This window comes from Hemitrygon akajei, chromosome 4, assembly GCF_048418815.1.
Source record: "Hemitrygon akajei chromosome 4, sHemAka1.3, whole genome shotgun sequence".
Taxonomy (NCBI): Eukaryota; Metazoa; Chordata; class Chondrichthyes; order Myliobatiformes; family Dasyatidae; genus Hemitrygon; species Hemitrygon akajei.
In genome coordinates, this window is record NC_133127.1 from 133,659,779 (window position 1) to 133,678,047 (window position 18,269).

Here is an 18,269-nt window from a genome sequence, read left to right on the forward strand (position 1 = left end):
CTGACTGAGACATCCAATTGTTACAGTTAATCCTTTGAAATCAAACAATTTTTGGGTTCAGTACCAGGTAGGTATAGCTGTTCCCCCACCTATTTTGGAACTTCCTGCCCAAATGAAATGATGTGGGACAAATATATTGCCAACAATTTGACCTTAACAATGTCAACATACGATCCCTTCCCTGGCAGTTTAAGACTTTTTCAATTATGTGTGTGTTGGAACTAAACTCTGCCACTCCCTCTAGGAAGTTGGCAGTTCAAAAAAAAAATTTGGCAACAGCATTAAGAGTAAATTTAATATTGTTTCTGAATTAGGAGGGTGCAAAATTCATTTTGTTCTGTACCAAGGATTAAATATGATTTTGTGGTGCCAGAACAAATAGCAAATAGGTACTAAAATTCTTAATTTAATACAAGCTATAGGTGTTTTAAATCTTTCATCTGCACTTGAAAGCTACTACAGTAGGTTTGAAGATAAACTGCAGCCAGATGTCTGCTCATGATAATCTAACTTGTTACAATGCAAGGTCAGTATTTACAGCCATAACTCCCTGCATGTGTTGTAAATTTTACAACAGCAAATTGGTGAAAGTCAGAGTATCTGTTGTGGCTTAATCATATATAAAATGACATCACAGTCTGTTAGTCACAGGACCCGTGAAAAGTTTAAAAAGGATGCTCAAAGACATGTGCCAAATTGCATTGAAGCCTGAGACCAAACAGGCAGAGCTTCAATTCCCAACTAATAATAAATCAGCTAAATCACAGTAGATATCATATTGTCCTGTAGTGCAGAATAGATGGTCATACACAGTGCCATTTCTGGTTTGCTGTTCAGCTGAAATAAAAGACAAAATTAAGTAAGAACAAGAACCAATAATATATCTGTATATGGAAAGCCATCAAAAACACCACACTATAGCACAGCGAAATCTACAAGCATCTTGCCTGAGTGACAGGGAAAGGTTGAACTAGTTAGGATTTTAGTCCCTGGCATGTATGAGAATGAGGAGAGATCTTATAAAGTGTATACAAAATTAAGAGGGGAATATATAGGTGAATGCAGAGAGGCTTTTTCACCTGAGGTTGAGTGAGAACAGAACTAAAGGCCATAGGTTAAGGGTGACATTTTTAATGGGAATTGGGGGGGGGTGACTTTTTCACTCAGGGGATGGTCCAAGTGTGGAATGGGATACCAGCTGAAGTGGTCAATGTGGCTTAATTGAACGCTGAAGAGAAGTTTGGAAAAGTAATTTGGCACAACTAGCTTGATGGGCTGAATGGCCTGATTTTGCTTCATGCCTTATGGTCTATGTTAACGAGAGGGGTATGGTCTGGGTAGATAAAACTAGAGAGAAAAACAGCTTGGCATGGACTAAGTGGGTTAAATGGCCTTTTTCTGTGCTATAGTGGACTAAGGCTTCGGGAGAAAAAACAACAGATCTTGAGGAACAGGGAATACGGGAAGGAGGCGAATCCATTGGTAAAAGTCTATTTTGAGAGCGACTCAAGGTAAAGGTTTGCTCAGAGCTTTTGGCTGGACAGAAATATCAGAGAAATTGGGAAAAGCTGAAGAACAGAGATAGTCATCATGATACTTGCAGGGGATAATAATACGAATATGGTCATGGTTACTGTCTGTCATATCCTAATAATGACAGGAAAAACTTGCGCGAATGTTTTTAAAGTAGAAAAGCCATTGTTCCAGGGCAGTTCCCCTCTCTTGACATCGGAAGTCCAAGTACAGTGGTGTGAACAAGCATCACAAACCGTGGTCTTCCTTGGTTGCAATGGATGATCATGACATCTTCGGCACCTTAACATGCCCTTCGCTCTCCACGGAGCGTGGGAGTTCTACCTTCCTGGCCATTGCGTTTCACTGAAGACCTCACCCGCCCAGTCCTCCAGAGCTGATTTCACATGCTGGGGCAGGCATGCCTCTAACTCACTGGGGTAGGAGGCAACCAGCTGCCCTCACCTGGTTTAGCCCACCTGTCAAAGCAGTGTACTGGGCTGTGGCCACTGTCACATACAAATAGCTACTTGGAGCCACAAGTGAGAGCCGAGAGTCCAGTGAGGCCCAAAGGTGAGCTGCTCCAGCATGGACATGACAAGCACCTTACCCCTCCCTGGGCAGCCATACATCCACAATATTACTAAACCTCCAAAACAATAATACAAAAGTGGCCAAAAAAGTCTTTGAATGTGAATACCCAACATGAAAATGAGAAGCCATTTTTCTGTCAATGTCTGGACATGTGAATGGGATCCAAACATCAATTCTATTACTTTAAACAACAAGGAAAACCTGGAAGATAATATAATAAACATTTCTTTGCCTGATGAGAATACACATAATATTTCATGGCCAAGGTTACAGAGAATATTCCAGAAATGCATACAAAGTATCAATTGCATTAGCAGCGTGGGAGGAAGAACAAAACTGGCGCAAGGGAAAAAAAGGGCAGGTGGGTGGGAGAGGAGAAATTATTGCTCTGTACAACGGAACATCAGATAAAACCTGATCCCTACCTAACACCATAGTTCACAGGGACAGAATCAGGCCAAACAGCCCATTGAGTTTGCTCCACTATTCAATCACAGCTGAATTATTTTCTCTCTCAACCCTACTTTCCTATGTTAGAGAGAGTCTTGGAATCATAGAAAAGGACAGAACAAACTCAGGCCTTTCAGCCCATCTAACCAGGTACCTATCCAAACTGCTTTTAAATGCTGAAATTGAGCTAGCATGCACCAGTTGCCCCGGCAGCTTGTTCCACACTCTCATGACCCTCTGAGTGAAGAAGTAGTTTCCCCTCATGTTTCCCTTAAACTTTTCATCTTTCACTCTTAACCCATAACCTCTAGTCTCGCCCAACCTCAGTGGAAAAAGCCTGCATGCACTTACTCTATCTATACCCCTCATAATTTTGTATACCCCATTTTCAAATCTCATCTCAATCTTCAACATCCTTGTCAATAAGGTTGAAAGAATACAGAGAAAATGTACATCTTTTCTGTAGGTAGGCGACCAAAACTGCAGACAATACTCCAAATTAGGCCTCACCAACATCTTACACAACTTCAAAACAACACCCCATCTCCTGCACTCAATAATTTGATTTATGAAGGCCAAAGTGCCAAAATCTACCTTTATGTGTTGAGAAGAGATCAGGTTTTATCTGATGTTGTGTTGCATAGAAAAATAATTTCTGTTTTTCCATATTTATTTTTAAGCTAATGGCATTATCATTACTAGATGCAAAGTGTTCCCCTACACAAACTTCTGTCATCTGCCCTGTCTCATTCCCTAAAAGCAGGTAAGTATCGCTCATTCTCTCATTGGGACTTCTATGTACTGATTAAGGAAACTTTCCTGAACACATTTGACAAACTCTATCCTATCTAGCCCTTTTACAGTATGGGAGTCCCAGTCAATATATGGAAAGCTAAAATCACCTATTATAACAACCTCATGTTTCTTGCAACAGTCGAGTCTGCGATCTCTCTACAAATTTTTTCCTCTAAATCCCAGACTGTTGGGTAGCCTATAATATAGCCCCAACAACGTTGTCATACCTTTCTTATTCCTCAGTTCCACCCACACAATCTCACTAGACAAGTTTTCCAGTCTGTCCTAACTGAGCACTGCCCAGACGTCTTCCTGACTAGTAATGCCACCCCTCCCCCTTTAATCCCTCCCGCTCTGTTGCATCTAAAACAAAGGAGTCACAGAATTTTGAGCTGACAGTTCTGCCCCTCATGCAACTAAGTCTCACTATTGGCTACAATATCATAACTCCTAGTGTTGATACATGCTCTGAACTCATCTGCCTTTCCCTCAAAACTTCCTGCAATGAAATATACGCAGCTCATGACATTACTCACACCATGCTCAACCTTTTGATTCCAGACTTTGTCTGAGGCTGGAGCAACATCCATCTCCACAACCTCTCCATTATCTGTCCTGGCACTCTGGCTCCCATACCCCTGCAACTAAACCAGCACCGCCCCCACACCATGCAGCATTAGTAATCCTTTCCACTAGAATATTTGTCCCCCTCCAGTTCAGGTGCAAACCATCCCTTCTGTGCAGGTCCTACCTTCACTAGAAGAGATCCCAATGATCCAAAAATCTCATGCCCTCCCTCTTATACCAACTTCTTAGCCATGTGTTAAACTATATAATCATCTTATTTCTAGCCTCACTAGCCTGCAGCATGGGTAGCAATCCTGAGTTCACAACCCTGGGGGTCCTGTCCTTTAATTTAGCACTTAACTCCCTGAACTCACTCTGCAGAATCTCATCACTCTTCCTACTTATGTCATAGGTACCAACATGGGCCACAACCTCTGGCTGCTCACCGTCCCACGAGAGGATGCTGAGGACTCAATCCAAGATCTCCCGGACCATGGCGCCCTGGAGGCAACATACCATCCGGAAATCTCATTCTCATCAACAGAACCTCCTTTCTGTTCCCCAAACTAATGAATCCCCCACCACTACAGATCAACTCTTCTCTCCCCTTCCCTTCTGAGTCACAGAGCCAGGCTCAGTGCCAGAGACCTGACCGCTGTGACTTTCCTCTGATAGGTCATGCCTCCAACAGTATCCAAAGTGGTATACCTGTTGTTGAGAGGGATGGCCATAGGGAAACTCTGCACTGGCTGTTTAACCCCTTTCTGCTTCCTGACTGCCACTCAGTCTCCTGTCTCCTGCTCCTTGGGTGTAACTACCTCTCTATATATCCTACCTATCACTCCCTCAGCCTCCTGAATGATCAAATGAAAAACAAATCTACCTACAGCTGTTTTTCCTCCTCTCAATCAAGCCTCTTCTTTGCGAGACCTCAAAAAGCTAAAGCCTCAAATAACCACTAATACTATCCACTCAAACAATGGCCACTCCACTTGCTCCAGCCTTTTTTTGTTCTTGCCAATCAATCTCGATCGCTTTTTGATCACGGATCAGACTGCTGCAAATTGAAGCCTTACGTACTCAATTGGTGAACCTGAATGAGTTACGTATTCTCACACTTCCAATTGCTAATTAGCCACTTTTCAAACACCAAGCTGATGCCTTACTAATTCACTCGGTGAACCTGAGTGAGCTATGTCTTCTCATACTTCTGATCGTTAATTGGCAGCTCCTCACTCCATAATGTTTTATGCCCTTAATAACCAAGTGCCTATCAACTTCTGCTTTAAATATACACAATGACTTGGCCTACACAGTCACCTATGACAATGAATCCCACAGATTCAGCACCCACTGGCTAAACAAATTCCTCCTCTTTTCTGCTTTAAAAGGACGCTGCTCTATTATGAGTGCTTATACTCTGGTCCTAGTCTCCCCCACTGTAGGAAACACCCTCTCCATATTGAGTCTACTTTGAACTTACAATTTTCAACAGGTTTCAATAAGATCCTCCCGCATTCTTCAAAACTCCAGTGAGTATAGGCCCCGAGCTATCAAACACTCTGCTGTTGTTAACCCTTTCATTCCAGAATTATTCTCATGAACCTCCTTTGGACCTTCTCCAATGCCAGCATAAGAGACCCAAAACTGCTCACGATACTCTTAACTTATTAAGCAGCCTCACGTGCAGCACCTTGTGAAAAGCCTAAGCAAAGCCATAAGAAAGGTTCAGTGAAAATTTATGAGCTTCTCTGGCCAAGTGACCATACACACGAGTTTTCATTGCAAATATATGACTTGCAAAAGGCTTAAGCAACATCCAGGAGTGGATTTTAACCAGAGGGCGAAGGTCCACTCCTATGTTTGTTGAAAGGCTTCTCCTTCAGTAGGTTACTGCTTAGGAGTGAAAACCGAATTTCATTCCTCACACATGGTCTCGTCCTCCTGATGTCCTTGAATGCCCTGCCCAGGTTTCCATTCCTCACAACTAGATTGGTGAGATGTGAGGTAAAGGCAAACTGTTCCGAAAGCAACCGGTCTAACAGTAACAACTCTCACTGAGATCCCACTGCATAAACTTGTATGGAATACTACTTCCTTCCCACATGCCCCCAACAAAATATGGCATAGGTTCCACACTTAACACTGCGACAGGATGCTGTCTTAAGCAATAAAGTGTTTCTAATCCATTAACTCTGCTGATTACTCAGTGTTATAGCATCTGTTATCTTGTGCAATTGCCTTCAGTAATAAGAAACACTCATCACGGGATCAAAGTCCATGAAATCCTTAACCATTGTGCAACCACCTTAACATCATGGATTGTGGCTCATTAGTACCTTCTCAACAGCAAATGAGTATGATTAAAAAGCAAAAAATTACAACAGTAAATTGCTGTAAAGTTCCAGAGGATCTTACTATGCTAATAGAGAAAGAAAAAAGACAAATTTGGGGTTAGCAACATTTTAGCACAACTGGAAAAAATGGAGACAAGATATGGTAGAAGTGGAACAAAGAACAAAATGAAATATCAAAATGAAATCCTGCAGCAATGCTCTAGGACTGAGCTGAGAGAACTACCTCAGCCAACTTTTAATGTGCTCTGATTTTTGCAATTTATATTTTTTTCAAAACTCAACAGAATCAGATAAACAGCCACTGCACATTCTTCGTGGTATACATTATTGTTCCCAATCCTACAATAAGATAAGTCTAAGAGGTACAGGCTTCGTACAAATCATGTTCAAAATGAAAGAGCACCAGCAGAGGGAGGCTATTTGGTAGAAATCTGTGTTCATTTCATCAGTCATGTTTGACTCACCATTTGTATCTTTAAAGACTCCAGATTCTATACACATTGCTGTTTTGTGAAAGAGAGTAATGGGAATATTGGACAGAGGGAGAAAAGAAAAGAGATAAAGATTCCAGTACCATAAGACCTTAAGACAAAGTAGCAGAATTAGGCCACAGGGCCTACGGCTGATTTGTTATCCCTCACTTCATTCTCCTGCCTTCTCCCTGTAACCTTTGACATCCTGGCTAACCAAGAAACTAGCAACCTCCACCCAATGTACTGCACAGTCAGCCATGGCAATAAATTCCACAAATCCACCCTCTCGCTAAAAAACTCCTTCTCATCTCTGTTCTCAATGATCATCCCTCTATCCTGAAGTGTCTCTCTGGTCCTCAACTCACCCACTACAGGAAACATCCTCGCCACCTAAGCTGTTCAACATTCGATAAATTTCAATGAGATCCCCTATCATTTTTCTAAACACCAGCGAATACAGGCCAAGAGCCATCAAACATTCTTCATAAGTTAGCACTTTCATTCCCAGAATCATTCTCGTGAACCTCTTTTAGACCCCTTCCAATGTCAACAAAAACTTTCTTAGATAGGGAGCCCAAAACTGCTCACAACACTCTATGCGTGGTCTGACCAATTCCTTATAAAGCTTCATCATTACATCCTTGCTTTTATAGTCTATTACTCTCAAAATGAATGCTAATATTGCATTTGTCTTCCTTACCACTGACTCAATCTGCAAGGTAACTTTTAGAGAATCCTGCACAATGACACCCAAATCCCTTTGCACCTTTCATTTTTCTCCCCATTTAGAAAATAGCCTACAAGTTTATTCCTTCTACCAAAGTGTAAGCCATACCCTTCCCGATGTTATATTCCATCTGCCACTTCTTTGCCCAGTCACCCAATCAGTCATCATTCTGCAGACTCCCTGCTTCCTCAACACTATCTGCCCCTCCACCTATCTTTGTATCATCAACATACTTGATCATAAAGTCGTAAATTCCACCATCCAAATCACTGACGTATAAACAGCATCCACTGACTCTGCTTTGTCTATCCTGCCTGTTATTTCCTCAAAGAATTCCACAGATTTATCAGCTGGCAGATTTGTCAATCTCTAACTGTGCTACAAGATCATCTACTTTATTCTGTACACTGCATACATTCAAATATAACACCTTCATCACCCTTGTTGATTTGCCACCTTATTACACTTCAACTCGTCCCACTGACTGTAATTTTGCCTCATCATAGCACATGTTCCTGCTGTACTCCACCACTCTAATGGGTCTGCCCTGCAGAATAATGATGGTGAGAAGCTTCGACCATCAACAGAAGGATATGATTCTGTTTTCAGATTATCCCTTGAGCAGCTTGTTGGGCAGTTTGGCACATTTGATAGAATATAAAACAGTTCTGCATAGTACAGTTCCTTCAGCTTACAATGTTGTGCGAACCTCCTAACCTTCTCAAAGATCAATCTAATCCTTTATTTTTCTTTCATCCATGCGCCTATCAAAGAGTCTTTTAAATGTCCCTAACATGTTTGCCTCTACCACAAACCCCTGGCAGCCCATTCCATGCATCTACTCTGTGTAAAAATATCGCTAACATCCCCCTATATTTACCTCCAATCACCTAAAAATTAATCCACCTCATACTAGCCATAGGAAAGTGTCTCTGGCTTTCCACTCTATCGATGCCTCTTATCATCTTGTACACCTCGATCAAGACACCTCTTATTCTCCTTCACTCCAACAAGAAAAGCCTTAGCCCTTCATTTTATCTCTTTAGCATATCTCAGAGGTATGAAAGGAGGCATGGTGAACTGAGTCGGATTCATTTATACATTCACTTGTTCTGATCTGGGTATTTGTTAGGATCGCCATCATTTATTACTCATTTAAATACTCTCGAGGTGAGGTGGTCCATCTGATTTTATCCTTTGCAGCATATTTTAATTTTAAAAAAGCTGGTATTTGGTATTTGCTGGCTATTTCAATGGGTAGCTAGCAGATCCATATGTAGATGTCAGAGCTAGATAGAGTGTTTAATCTGATAAATATCTGGGTGCAGGTTGTGTCTGGTCACCAAAGTCACTGGCTCACATCTTTCAGTACATATGATTGCAGCACTTTCCCCCCGTTCGTGATCAAAACCAATGCTTGCATCCTAAATTCAGTCTTCCTTCTACACATTAGGGCAGGGGTGTCTAGGGAAACTTAAACAGTTGGTGGGGATGGAGAGCAAGGAACATAAAGGAAATCTGAATGGGAAGGTTTTCAGATAGTATCTGGAACAAGCCGTCTGAGAATCTGCTGGAAGCAGATACAACGGTAACAGATAAAAACCATTTTGACGGGTGCTCGGATAGAAATGGCATTGAGGGATATAACTCTGATGTGGGCAAATTGGATTAGCACAAATGGGCATCACGACCAGCATGGACAGGGTGCATTTATGTGCTGTACATTTCTCTGATTCTGTTATTGTTTCTGAAAATGTCACAAAGTCAGGTTTGCAAAAAAACTCATTTCAGCTTGACCCTGTTTGGCTCTGGTTTTAACTTCATACCCAAGCAGAGTTGTAGTCACAAGTCAATCACATTGATGTGGACTATCAGACATCTGCACTAGGCAAGGTCAGGTGAGGGCATGAAGATTTTTATTCCAGGCTTATTTAATTCATTGAATACAAATTCCCCAGCTGTCATGATGAGATGTGAACTCATCCCCACACCATGAGCCCTGACCTCTGAAGAACTAGACCAGTGATATAATTATTGCGTTAATGCGCCATTTGATGAAATCAGCAAAAGAGGAGGATTTTTAACCTTCTGACCAGCAAGAGGGCTACATAACAGAGAGCAGAGTGTGACTTTTGATGTGGAAAAGCAATTTTTACTTTCCTCAGAGCAGAGCCGGAATGACTTGCCAATCTTCATCGTGCTAAAAATCAACAAGTGATTCTGCTCTGGCACCTCTGCACAGCCTCACTATCCTCATTCATTCACATCTTTCTCCAGACATAACGACTGTGTTAACTTACCCATTGGACTCAAATTTCAGTGGTTAACTTGTGTCACCAGATGGAATTCGCAGCCACTTGTTACAAACTGCATTTGGGCAGCTATTCAGTTGAAAGTGAATCTCTAAAAGAAACAAAAATATTTAAGAAATAAAAGATAATTTCGCTGATGTACCTTTAAACTCAGTTGCTCTGTGATTCTAAGAAAGTAAAACATTAATATACTGTTCCCAATAGGCTGATATAGTTGATGCTGTAATTCTAATACCTACAGACCTTAAGAGACCAATACTTGAACTGGACTGATTCATAACAATGTTATCTATCAGGTAGGTTGAGTTTACTCTGAAGAGTAATATCCATGATTTAATAACTGCATTGTTAATTAGTTCCCCAGATGTGAAAAGGTAAGGCTCCATTTGTAACTTGAAAAGTTTCAGTTTTCAGCTTCAGCAGTGTTGAATTGTTTAGTGTTGAGAATGGATCAAAGAATACAAAGATCCTTCTATGCAGAATTAAGGCACTCAATGCCTTTAACAATGTTGCTATATTCTGTAAACTCTTCGCCTAATTTTTTGTCAATGTAAATGTGAAAAATGGAAAGCATCTTTCACATCATTGCTGAAATAGGAAGCTTGTGCTTTGCAAATGTTTTTTTCCATTTCAAGCACCAACATCCAAACAAAACCAAGTCCCCTAACAAAATGATCTGCAGACACTGACTGGGACTACCTTAGTGCAAGGTGCTTAGATGGGAGGAAAACATGAAATGCATCCAGTAGGATTTTCTGAAGCATAATTACAAGATTCCTGGCAGTGTGGGGCTATACTTCACCATCTTCAGAATAATGATGGGCATATGACTTAAGTGTCTGAGGAGGATGCCTTTGGACATAGTGACCATATCTGGTAGACTTATAGTTGATCCTTGAGTTCGGGACCTAAATTGAAGTAAGGTAGATTTCTAGAGTATAGCAATCTCAGAACTATTGCTTAGGAACAGCTACTGGAGAGGAAATTAACATCTGATAAGTGGGAGGCATTTGAAAGCAAGATAGTACGAGTTCAGAGGCAACCTTTCCTTTTAAGGGCAAGAGGTGAAAGTTGGTAAATTTGAGGAACCTTTGTTTCTGAAGGATACTGAAGGTTTGAGCAGAGAAAAGAAGAAAGCATGTCAAGTATAGAAAATTGGAATTCAGCAAGTCACTTGAGGCTTATAAATCAAATAGGAGAAAACTTAAAAGAAAAAATTAGGAAGGCAAAAAGGAAATTACCTGGCAAATCCTTAATAAGTTTACTAGAAGCAAGGGAGCAGCTAAGGAAGAAATAGGTCCTCTCAGGAACAAGAGGGACAATCTCAGCACACAACCAGGGTTACAAGCAGGATCATAAGTACTTATCATCAGAATTCACCGGGGAAGGAATTCAAAGCTGTGCAGTTGAGGGGCAGCCACAGTGAAATTTTGAACCACGCCTGTATTAGGAAGGGGGAATTGCAAGAAATAATGGTACACATTAGCATGGATAAAACTAAGCATGGTTTTGTACATGGAAGATGATGTCTCAGAAATCTGGATGTTTTTTTTTGAGGAAGTAACTGAGAAAACTTATAAAGGCAGAGTGATAAAGGACACAAGTAAAGCATTTGACAAGAACCCACATGGTAGACAGTTCAAAAGGATAAAGCACAAGGGATGAGGGGCATGGTGGCAAATTGGATTAGCTGATAAGAGGCAGAGAATAATGGTGGATGCATATTTGACTGAAAGTCTACAGCAGGTGGTATTCCACAGGGATTAATGTTGCGACCTTTGTTATATGTAATATGTACGCTCAGCACCAATTTAAAAGGTACATCTGTACACCTGCTCGTGAATGCAAATATCTAATCAGCCAATCATGTGGCAGCAACTCAATGCATAAAAGCATGCAGACATGGTCAAAAGGTTCAGTTGCTATTCAGACCAAGCATCAGAATGGGGAAGAAATGTGATCTAAGTGGCTTGCTGATGCCAGTCGGGGTGTTTTAAGTATCTCAGAAACTGCTGATCTCCCGAGATTTTCAAGCACAACAGTCTCCAGAGTTTACAGAGGAAGGTGGAAAAAAATGCCTTGTTAATGAGAGATGTCAGAGTAGAATGGCCAGACTGGTTCAAGCTGACAAGAAGGCGACAGTAAGTCAAATAACCATGAGTTACATCAACAGAATGCACAGCACATTGAACCTTGAAGTGGATGGGCTACAGAGGTATAAGACCACACACATACAGAAATACCCTCAGTGGCCACTTTATTAGGTACCTGCCGTACCTAATAGAGTAACCACTGAGGGTATATAAGCGTGGATGAGAATATAAGTGATTAGTTATTTTGCAGATGCCACAAAAATGGTGGGAGTTGTAGATAATGAAGAAGATTGCCTAAGATTACAGTAGGACACAGATGGAAAGTTGAATGGACAGCGGCAGATAAAATTTAATCCAAATGAATGTGAGGTTGTGCATTTGCGTGGTCAACCTCTAGTTGGACATAGAGAGTAAACTGGATCAACTTCAGAGACATTGATGAACAGAGAGGCCTTGAGATGAAAGCTCCATCACACTAACATTGGTCAGTGGGTTGTGTGGTCAGCCCACTGCTGTTCATACTGCTGACTCACTACTGCACTGGCAGGTCCAGCTCAAAGTGCATCAAGTTCACTGATGATACCATGCTGTTTGCCTCATTGGCAACAATAATGAGTCAGCATACAGAGAGGAGGTAGGCCTGTCAAATGGTGTGAGTACAACAATCTGAGTCTTAACATGGACAAGACAAAATAGATAATTATGGACTTCAGGTAGTCACAGGTCAGCCACGCTCCATTGCACATCAATGGCTCTACTATGGAGAGAGAGAGAAGAGCACAACGTTCCATGGTGTGCACATAATGGATGATCTAACCTGAACCCACAACACTGATGATATTGAGGCCTGTAAGGCTCCCCACCCCCATTCTAACAACTTTCTACAGGAGCACCGTTGAGAGTGGCTGCATCATTGTGTGGCACGGAAGCTGCAAGACAACAGAGCACAAAACCCTACAAGTAAAAACTACTTAGAGGATCACTGGGGTCTCCCTCCCCCCATTTGTGACATTTAATGGAGTGTTGCATGCAAACACCCCGAAGCATTGTTCAGGATCCCTAGCACCCATCCCACAACCTCTTTGACCCACTACCATCAGGAAAGAGGTACAGAAGCATCAGGACTAGGACTGCCAGACTGGATAGCTATTTCCTCCCCCAGGCTGCGAGACTAACCTGCCATCACATGGGTCTCATCACCAGGACAACGAGCTGGTTATTCTTCTGTTTAGATGTACTGTGCAGTTCATGTGCATTTGAATTAAGTTTTATCTTATTTGTGATAACATTTTGTTGTGAGTGTGAGAGTGAGAGTGATAGATACGTGTGCTGTGGGTACAATGTGGTCCAGAGGTACACTCAAGTTTAAGTGTTTATCAACCATACATGAGTACCACCAAATGAAACACCATTACTCCAGGGCCAAGGTGTGAAACACAGTACCAAAAGTCATGCACAGCACAAATAAGACAGCAATAAACAAGGTCTACAAAAAACCAAAATCGGCAAAGTCGGAGTCCATGAACATTGTCGGCAAGAACAAGCCCACAGCAGTCTGCAGATGAACGCAATCCAGCTTGTCCTCCACTGAGGCAAACACTGGAAAGCAGCACCAACACAGCATGAATGCTACATCTCACCACGTCCATGATCACAGCAGGCAACAAGGCAGCATGAGACTAGTTCACGCTACAACCGCAACCACACAGCTCCCTCACCGTCAGGCCCGCCCATAAACCAGTGAACCAGACTTGCAGCATTCCACATTACCAAGGTCCAACAAGGTCTTGCTACCACAAGAAAAATGACTAAAACAATCACTTAGTGTTAAGACTGCACACTGCCTTCATGCATCAACTCCAATGCCTCTCTGTAGCAGGCACCAATTCCTGCTCCTGCACAAAGAACAACTCACTGAAGGGGTAGACTTGCAGTACTTGATGTTCTTAGTGTCCAGCAGTGTCCTGCGATTGTAAAAATGGCACTTAAAAAAAGAGAGTAACACCTTGGTTGGCCCCATAGAGGATACTGCCACCTTACCAGATTATTTGGTTGTACACATGTATAGTCAGATGACAAACTTGAACAGGGTGGCACAGGTGGATAAGGTAGTGAAAAAGCACATCTGGTATGTTGCATAGGTTGTCTCACTAGTTCTAAGAGTTTGGATATCATGTTGTAGATGTACAGACACATTGGTTAGACTGCAGAGTATTTTGTACAATTCTGGTCATGATACTACAGGAAGAATGGGGTACCAATAGAGAGAGTGCAAAAAGATTCACTGGAGTACTACCTGAATGTGGGCTGTAAGGAGGAGAAACTTAAAGGAGATCCCAGTGATATGTTTTTCACACAAGGGGTGGCGAATATCTGGGATAAGCTGCCCAAGGAGATGGCAGAAGCAGATACAATTGCAACGTTTACGATGTTTTTAGACAGAAAAGACAAAATTATAGGCACTGATAGGATTCACAGCAACAAGGACCAGATGGGCCAAAAGGGTCTGTTTCTGTGCTGTACTCTTCTAAGATCTATGTTTTTTTTAATGTAATGGTGAACTGACAAATAACAACTGCAAATAATTCACAATCAAAATTAATTACATATTTTGTGGGTACTTTTGCGTCTAACTTCCACTCTGAGCACACAATATCTGGCACTGTGAGCCTGATGAAACAGTGGCATGTGCAAGATGCTCAAAGAAAAATAAAAGCAGACTCACAGAATGTGTTCCTATCTACTACTGTTTATAATATTCTGAATTCAGCAGTAAAGATTCATAAGGCTAAAGTCTGATGTACTGCAAAAAAGGTCATGATGAGGCATAGAAACCATTGCTCACTTCTCAAGAAGAAAAACAGAAAGTATCAATTTAAAATTTTTTAAAAACCCAAAAACAAAATCAGTTATGTTGACATCAACGGTCTACATTGCATATCTTTGACACGAATCCCATTTATTATTCAGCTAATGAACTGCGGAGCAGACTGTGGATTCTTTTTAAATCACCAGGGTAGTTATTTTGGTGTAACCATCTCTCAAACTAATGAGCATATGTACTAAAACCAAAAATAAATCTTTGCTGAAAATAAACAAAACTCAACAACATTCTCTTCAAATGCACAGAACAGAAACTGCAAGAACGCTCATCCACCAGTCTTGTAATTATATTCCTCACCTTTGAAAGCCAAACATAAATTTGCCAAAGGTTAAATCAGACATTCAAAATGGCTAGTTCAGTATTTGACAAAAGGGCACCTTTTCCCAATGACAAATCAGTGTATTTATAGGTGAGAACCAACAGCAGTTTTATGAACAGATACACATTGTTCTGAAGCCATATACTTCTTATACTAAAAATATTCTAAATATTCATAATCTAACCCCCCACCGGCCTTTTACCACTTCTCACCTGCCTATCACTTCCCCCTGGGTCCCCCCCTTCCTCTTCTCCTATAGTCCACTGTCCTCTCCTATCAGATTCCTTCTTTAGCTCTTTACCTTTCCCACCCACCTGACTTCACCTATCACCTTCCAGCTAGCCTCCTTCCCCTCACCACACTTTTTTATTCTGGCCTCTTCCCCCTTCCTTTTCAGTCCTAAAGAAGTGCCTTGGCCCGAAACATCAGTTGTTTATTCAATTCCATTGATGTTGCCTGGCCTGCTGAGTTCCTCTAGCATCTTGTCTGTGTTGCTTTGCGCTTCCAGTATCTGCAGACGTTCTCATGTTTATCATATTCTTCTCATGCTTTCTTAAAGATTTCAAAAATCTTCTATGCAAAATAAAACCAAAGTAATTCCAACTAACATAATCTGATTGTAGACTTCAGGAGAAGGAAACCAGAGGTCCATGAGCCAGTGGATTCAGTTCAGTACATCACAGGTCAAAACCCTTCCAAGCATTGAGCACGTCTACAGGAAACATTGTAGTAAAAAAGCAGCATCCATCATCAAAGATCCTCACCACCCAGACCATGCTCTTTTCTCTCTACCTCCCTCAGGTAGAGGGTACAAGAGCCTCAGGACTTGCACCACCAAGTTCAAGAACAGTTACTACCCCTCAATCATCAGGCTCTTTGAACAAAAGGAGATACCGGTAACTACATTCATTCAATGACTCTTTTATGTTGGTATTTCATGCTCATTATTTATTTATATCTGCATTTGCAGTTTGTTGTCCATTGTTTCCAGTTACTGTTCTATAGATTTGCTAACTATGTCTGCAGAAAAAGGATCTCATTCAAACTGTTGCCTCTTCCCCACTAACCTTTGTCAATCTCAAAATCTGCTAAATCTCAGTATTCCTCCAGCTCTGGCATCCAGCAATGCCTTCATACCTAATTCCCTTCTCAAACCTCTGCTTTCCTCTTCTCCTCTGTTTCTTTTAAAATCCACTTTTTCAATTACTCAGTCACTATGCTAGTATTTTGTTCATTGGCTAACAGTGCCTCAGTAAAGATCCTTGGAAAATGTTTGGGGCTTTAGAAGTGTCATAACAAATTGTAGCAGATTACACATTACTGTCTGTGGGGGATCAGTTCAGTGAGAATCAGGTATGATACATAACACCATGTTCATTCTCAGACAGAAACACAATGGACTAAGGCACAGCATCTCTTGACTGCAAAGCAGCGCACATAAGTAATCATTTGCAATCAGTTGGGCACTGACAGGCGGCACTTCAATAAATAATTATGGATTACTTTTACCGAAAACAAATGTTATAGGTGTAAAATAGTTAAAAGGCTTGCTATAGTTCAAAAGCTGTGATTCAAACTTGCACAGAGCAAGGTGGCCTTTTGGCTCACCACAGCAGGCTAGCTTTGTGGTAAAATTATTCAGTCAATTCGACTCCACTGTTCTATCCATGGCCCTGTTAATTTTTCAATTTGATTAATCCCCTTCTGAAGATATGATTAAATTCACTCATTTAGATCACAGAAATTTTCCAACCATAAAGTTTCCCAATGTTTTTTTTAATCAAGTATATTACACCAGTAAACTTGTGTTATTAATATAATCTCTATGGAGCTATTGTCACTGCTACAAGGCATTAGCGGTATCTATTGGAAGACAGACTGACAGAGCAGTGTGACGTGATACCATCAATACCTTGTTCAGTTTTGGTTTACACAACCTCTATGGCTGCAGCCTTGGTTTACATGTTTACAAGCAGAATTTTTCATGAGAATAGGCTTAGTTTGCTTACAAATTGTCCAATCTACCATTATGGCAGCCATGTATTGGGCAGCTTCTGTTTGTGCTACACTGAAAAACAGGGTATGGTTCGGTCCACAAGCTTTAACGGACCTTGTTGTCACTTCCTGAGTCCAGAAATTATCCCCCCCCCCTCCCCAGTTTATTTGTTGCTCTAGATTCCAGCAGCTGCAGTCTCATGTCTCCTCATTCAAGTCCTCTAATGAATAATGTCATCTTTTAAGGAGCTGATATCTGATGTTCCCTTCCTTCCAATCCCAATGGAAATTGACAACTTATACCTGGCAACTAATCATAACCAATCCCAACCCTATAATAGTTACCATAGCTTATAAAATTAGTCAATATCTGAACAGGTGGTTGCACATGTCACGATGAGTGACATTACCCACCTTCATGGCCTGATGAGCCATGAAACATGACCTGGTTTAGTCCACCTAATGTACTTCAGTTGTGTGAGGCTGAGCAAAGTGGAGTTAGAGAGAAAAGAGTGGGAGATGCATGCTATACAATCCCCTGAGACAATACCCCTTAGCTCTATGTTCATCTGCAAAGTAACAAGCCAGAACAGATTTAAGTAATTGGTAGAAAGATTAGAGAGGAATTGAAAGAAAAATGGTGTAACTCCAACAAAGGGTTGGGGTCTGGAATTCACTATCTAAAAAGGTATGGTGGAGGCAAAAATTGTCAGTACAGTCAAAAAGTACCAGTAAGAACATGATAGGCCATAGTTTATAGAGTTCTTTCTGTGCCATAATTTTTATAATTCCTCTTCAAAACACATAGTTTGGCTGTAATTGGTGAATGCTAACATAACTGGTTCTAGCGTTCTTAAAATTGGATCATGTTGTGATGTGCTAAGGCAATAAACAACGTGGTTAACATTGGGTGGTTGCTGAATCACAGCAAATAAATATTCTATGTGCTGTGCACCAAATTATACAGTTAAATCATACATCACAACTGCACAACACGATCCCTTTCAACATTTTCTGGTGCTCACTAATTTAGCTCAGCCCAACCAAAATATCAAGCATTTAGATATTTAACTTGGATCAGCTAAAAGAAAGTTAACATCAACAGCCCAGTGCATAAAGAAGTCCTACTGAGTGCATAGTGCTTTTTGTCCGCCATATTTCAAAGCTTCTGACTACATAGCTGGAAAAGAT

The 18,269-nt window shown here is 41.1% G+C and overlaps 1 protein-coding gene across 2 annotated transcripts in view; it reads right to left on the reverse strand.

Annotated features, from left to right (window-relative positions):
• fat3a (FAT atypical cadherin 3a) overlaps positions 1-18,269 on the reverse strand; it is a 687,349-nt gene that overhangs the window by 490,050 nt on the left and 179,030 nt on the right. For both annotated transcript variants that reach the window (XM_073043347.1, XM_073043348.1), the window contains one exon: positions 9,776-9,878. The gene's annotated coding sequence lies outside the window, so the exon portion shown is untranslated. The remainder of the gene's footprint in view (positions 1-9,775; positions 9,879-18,269) is intronic.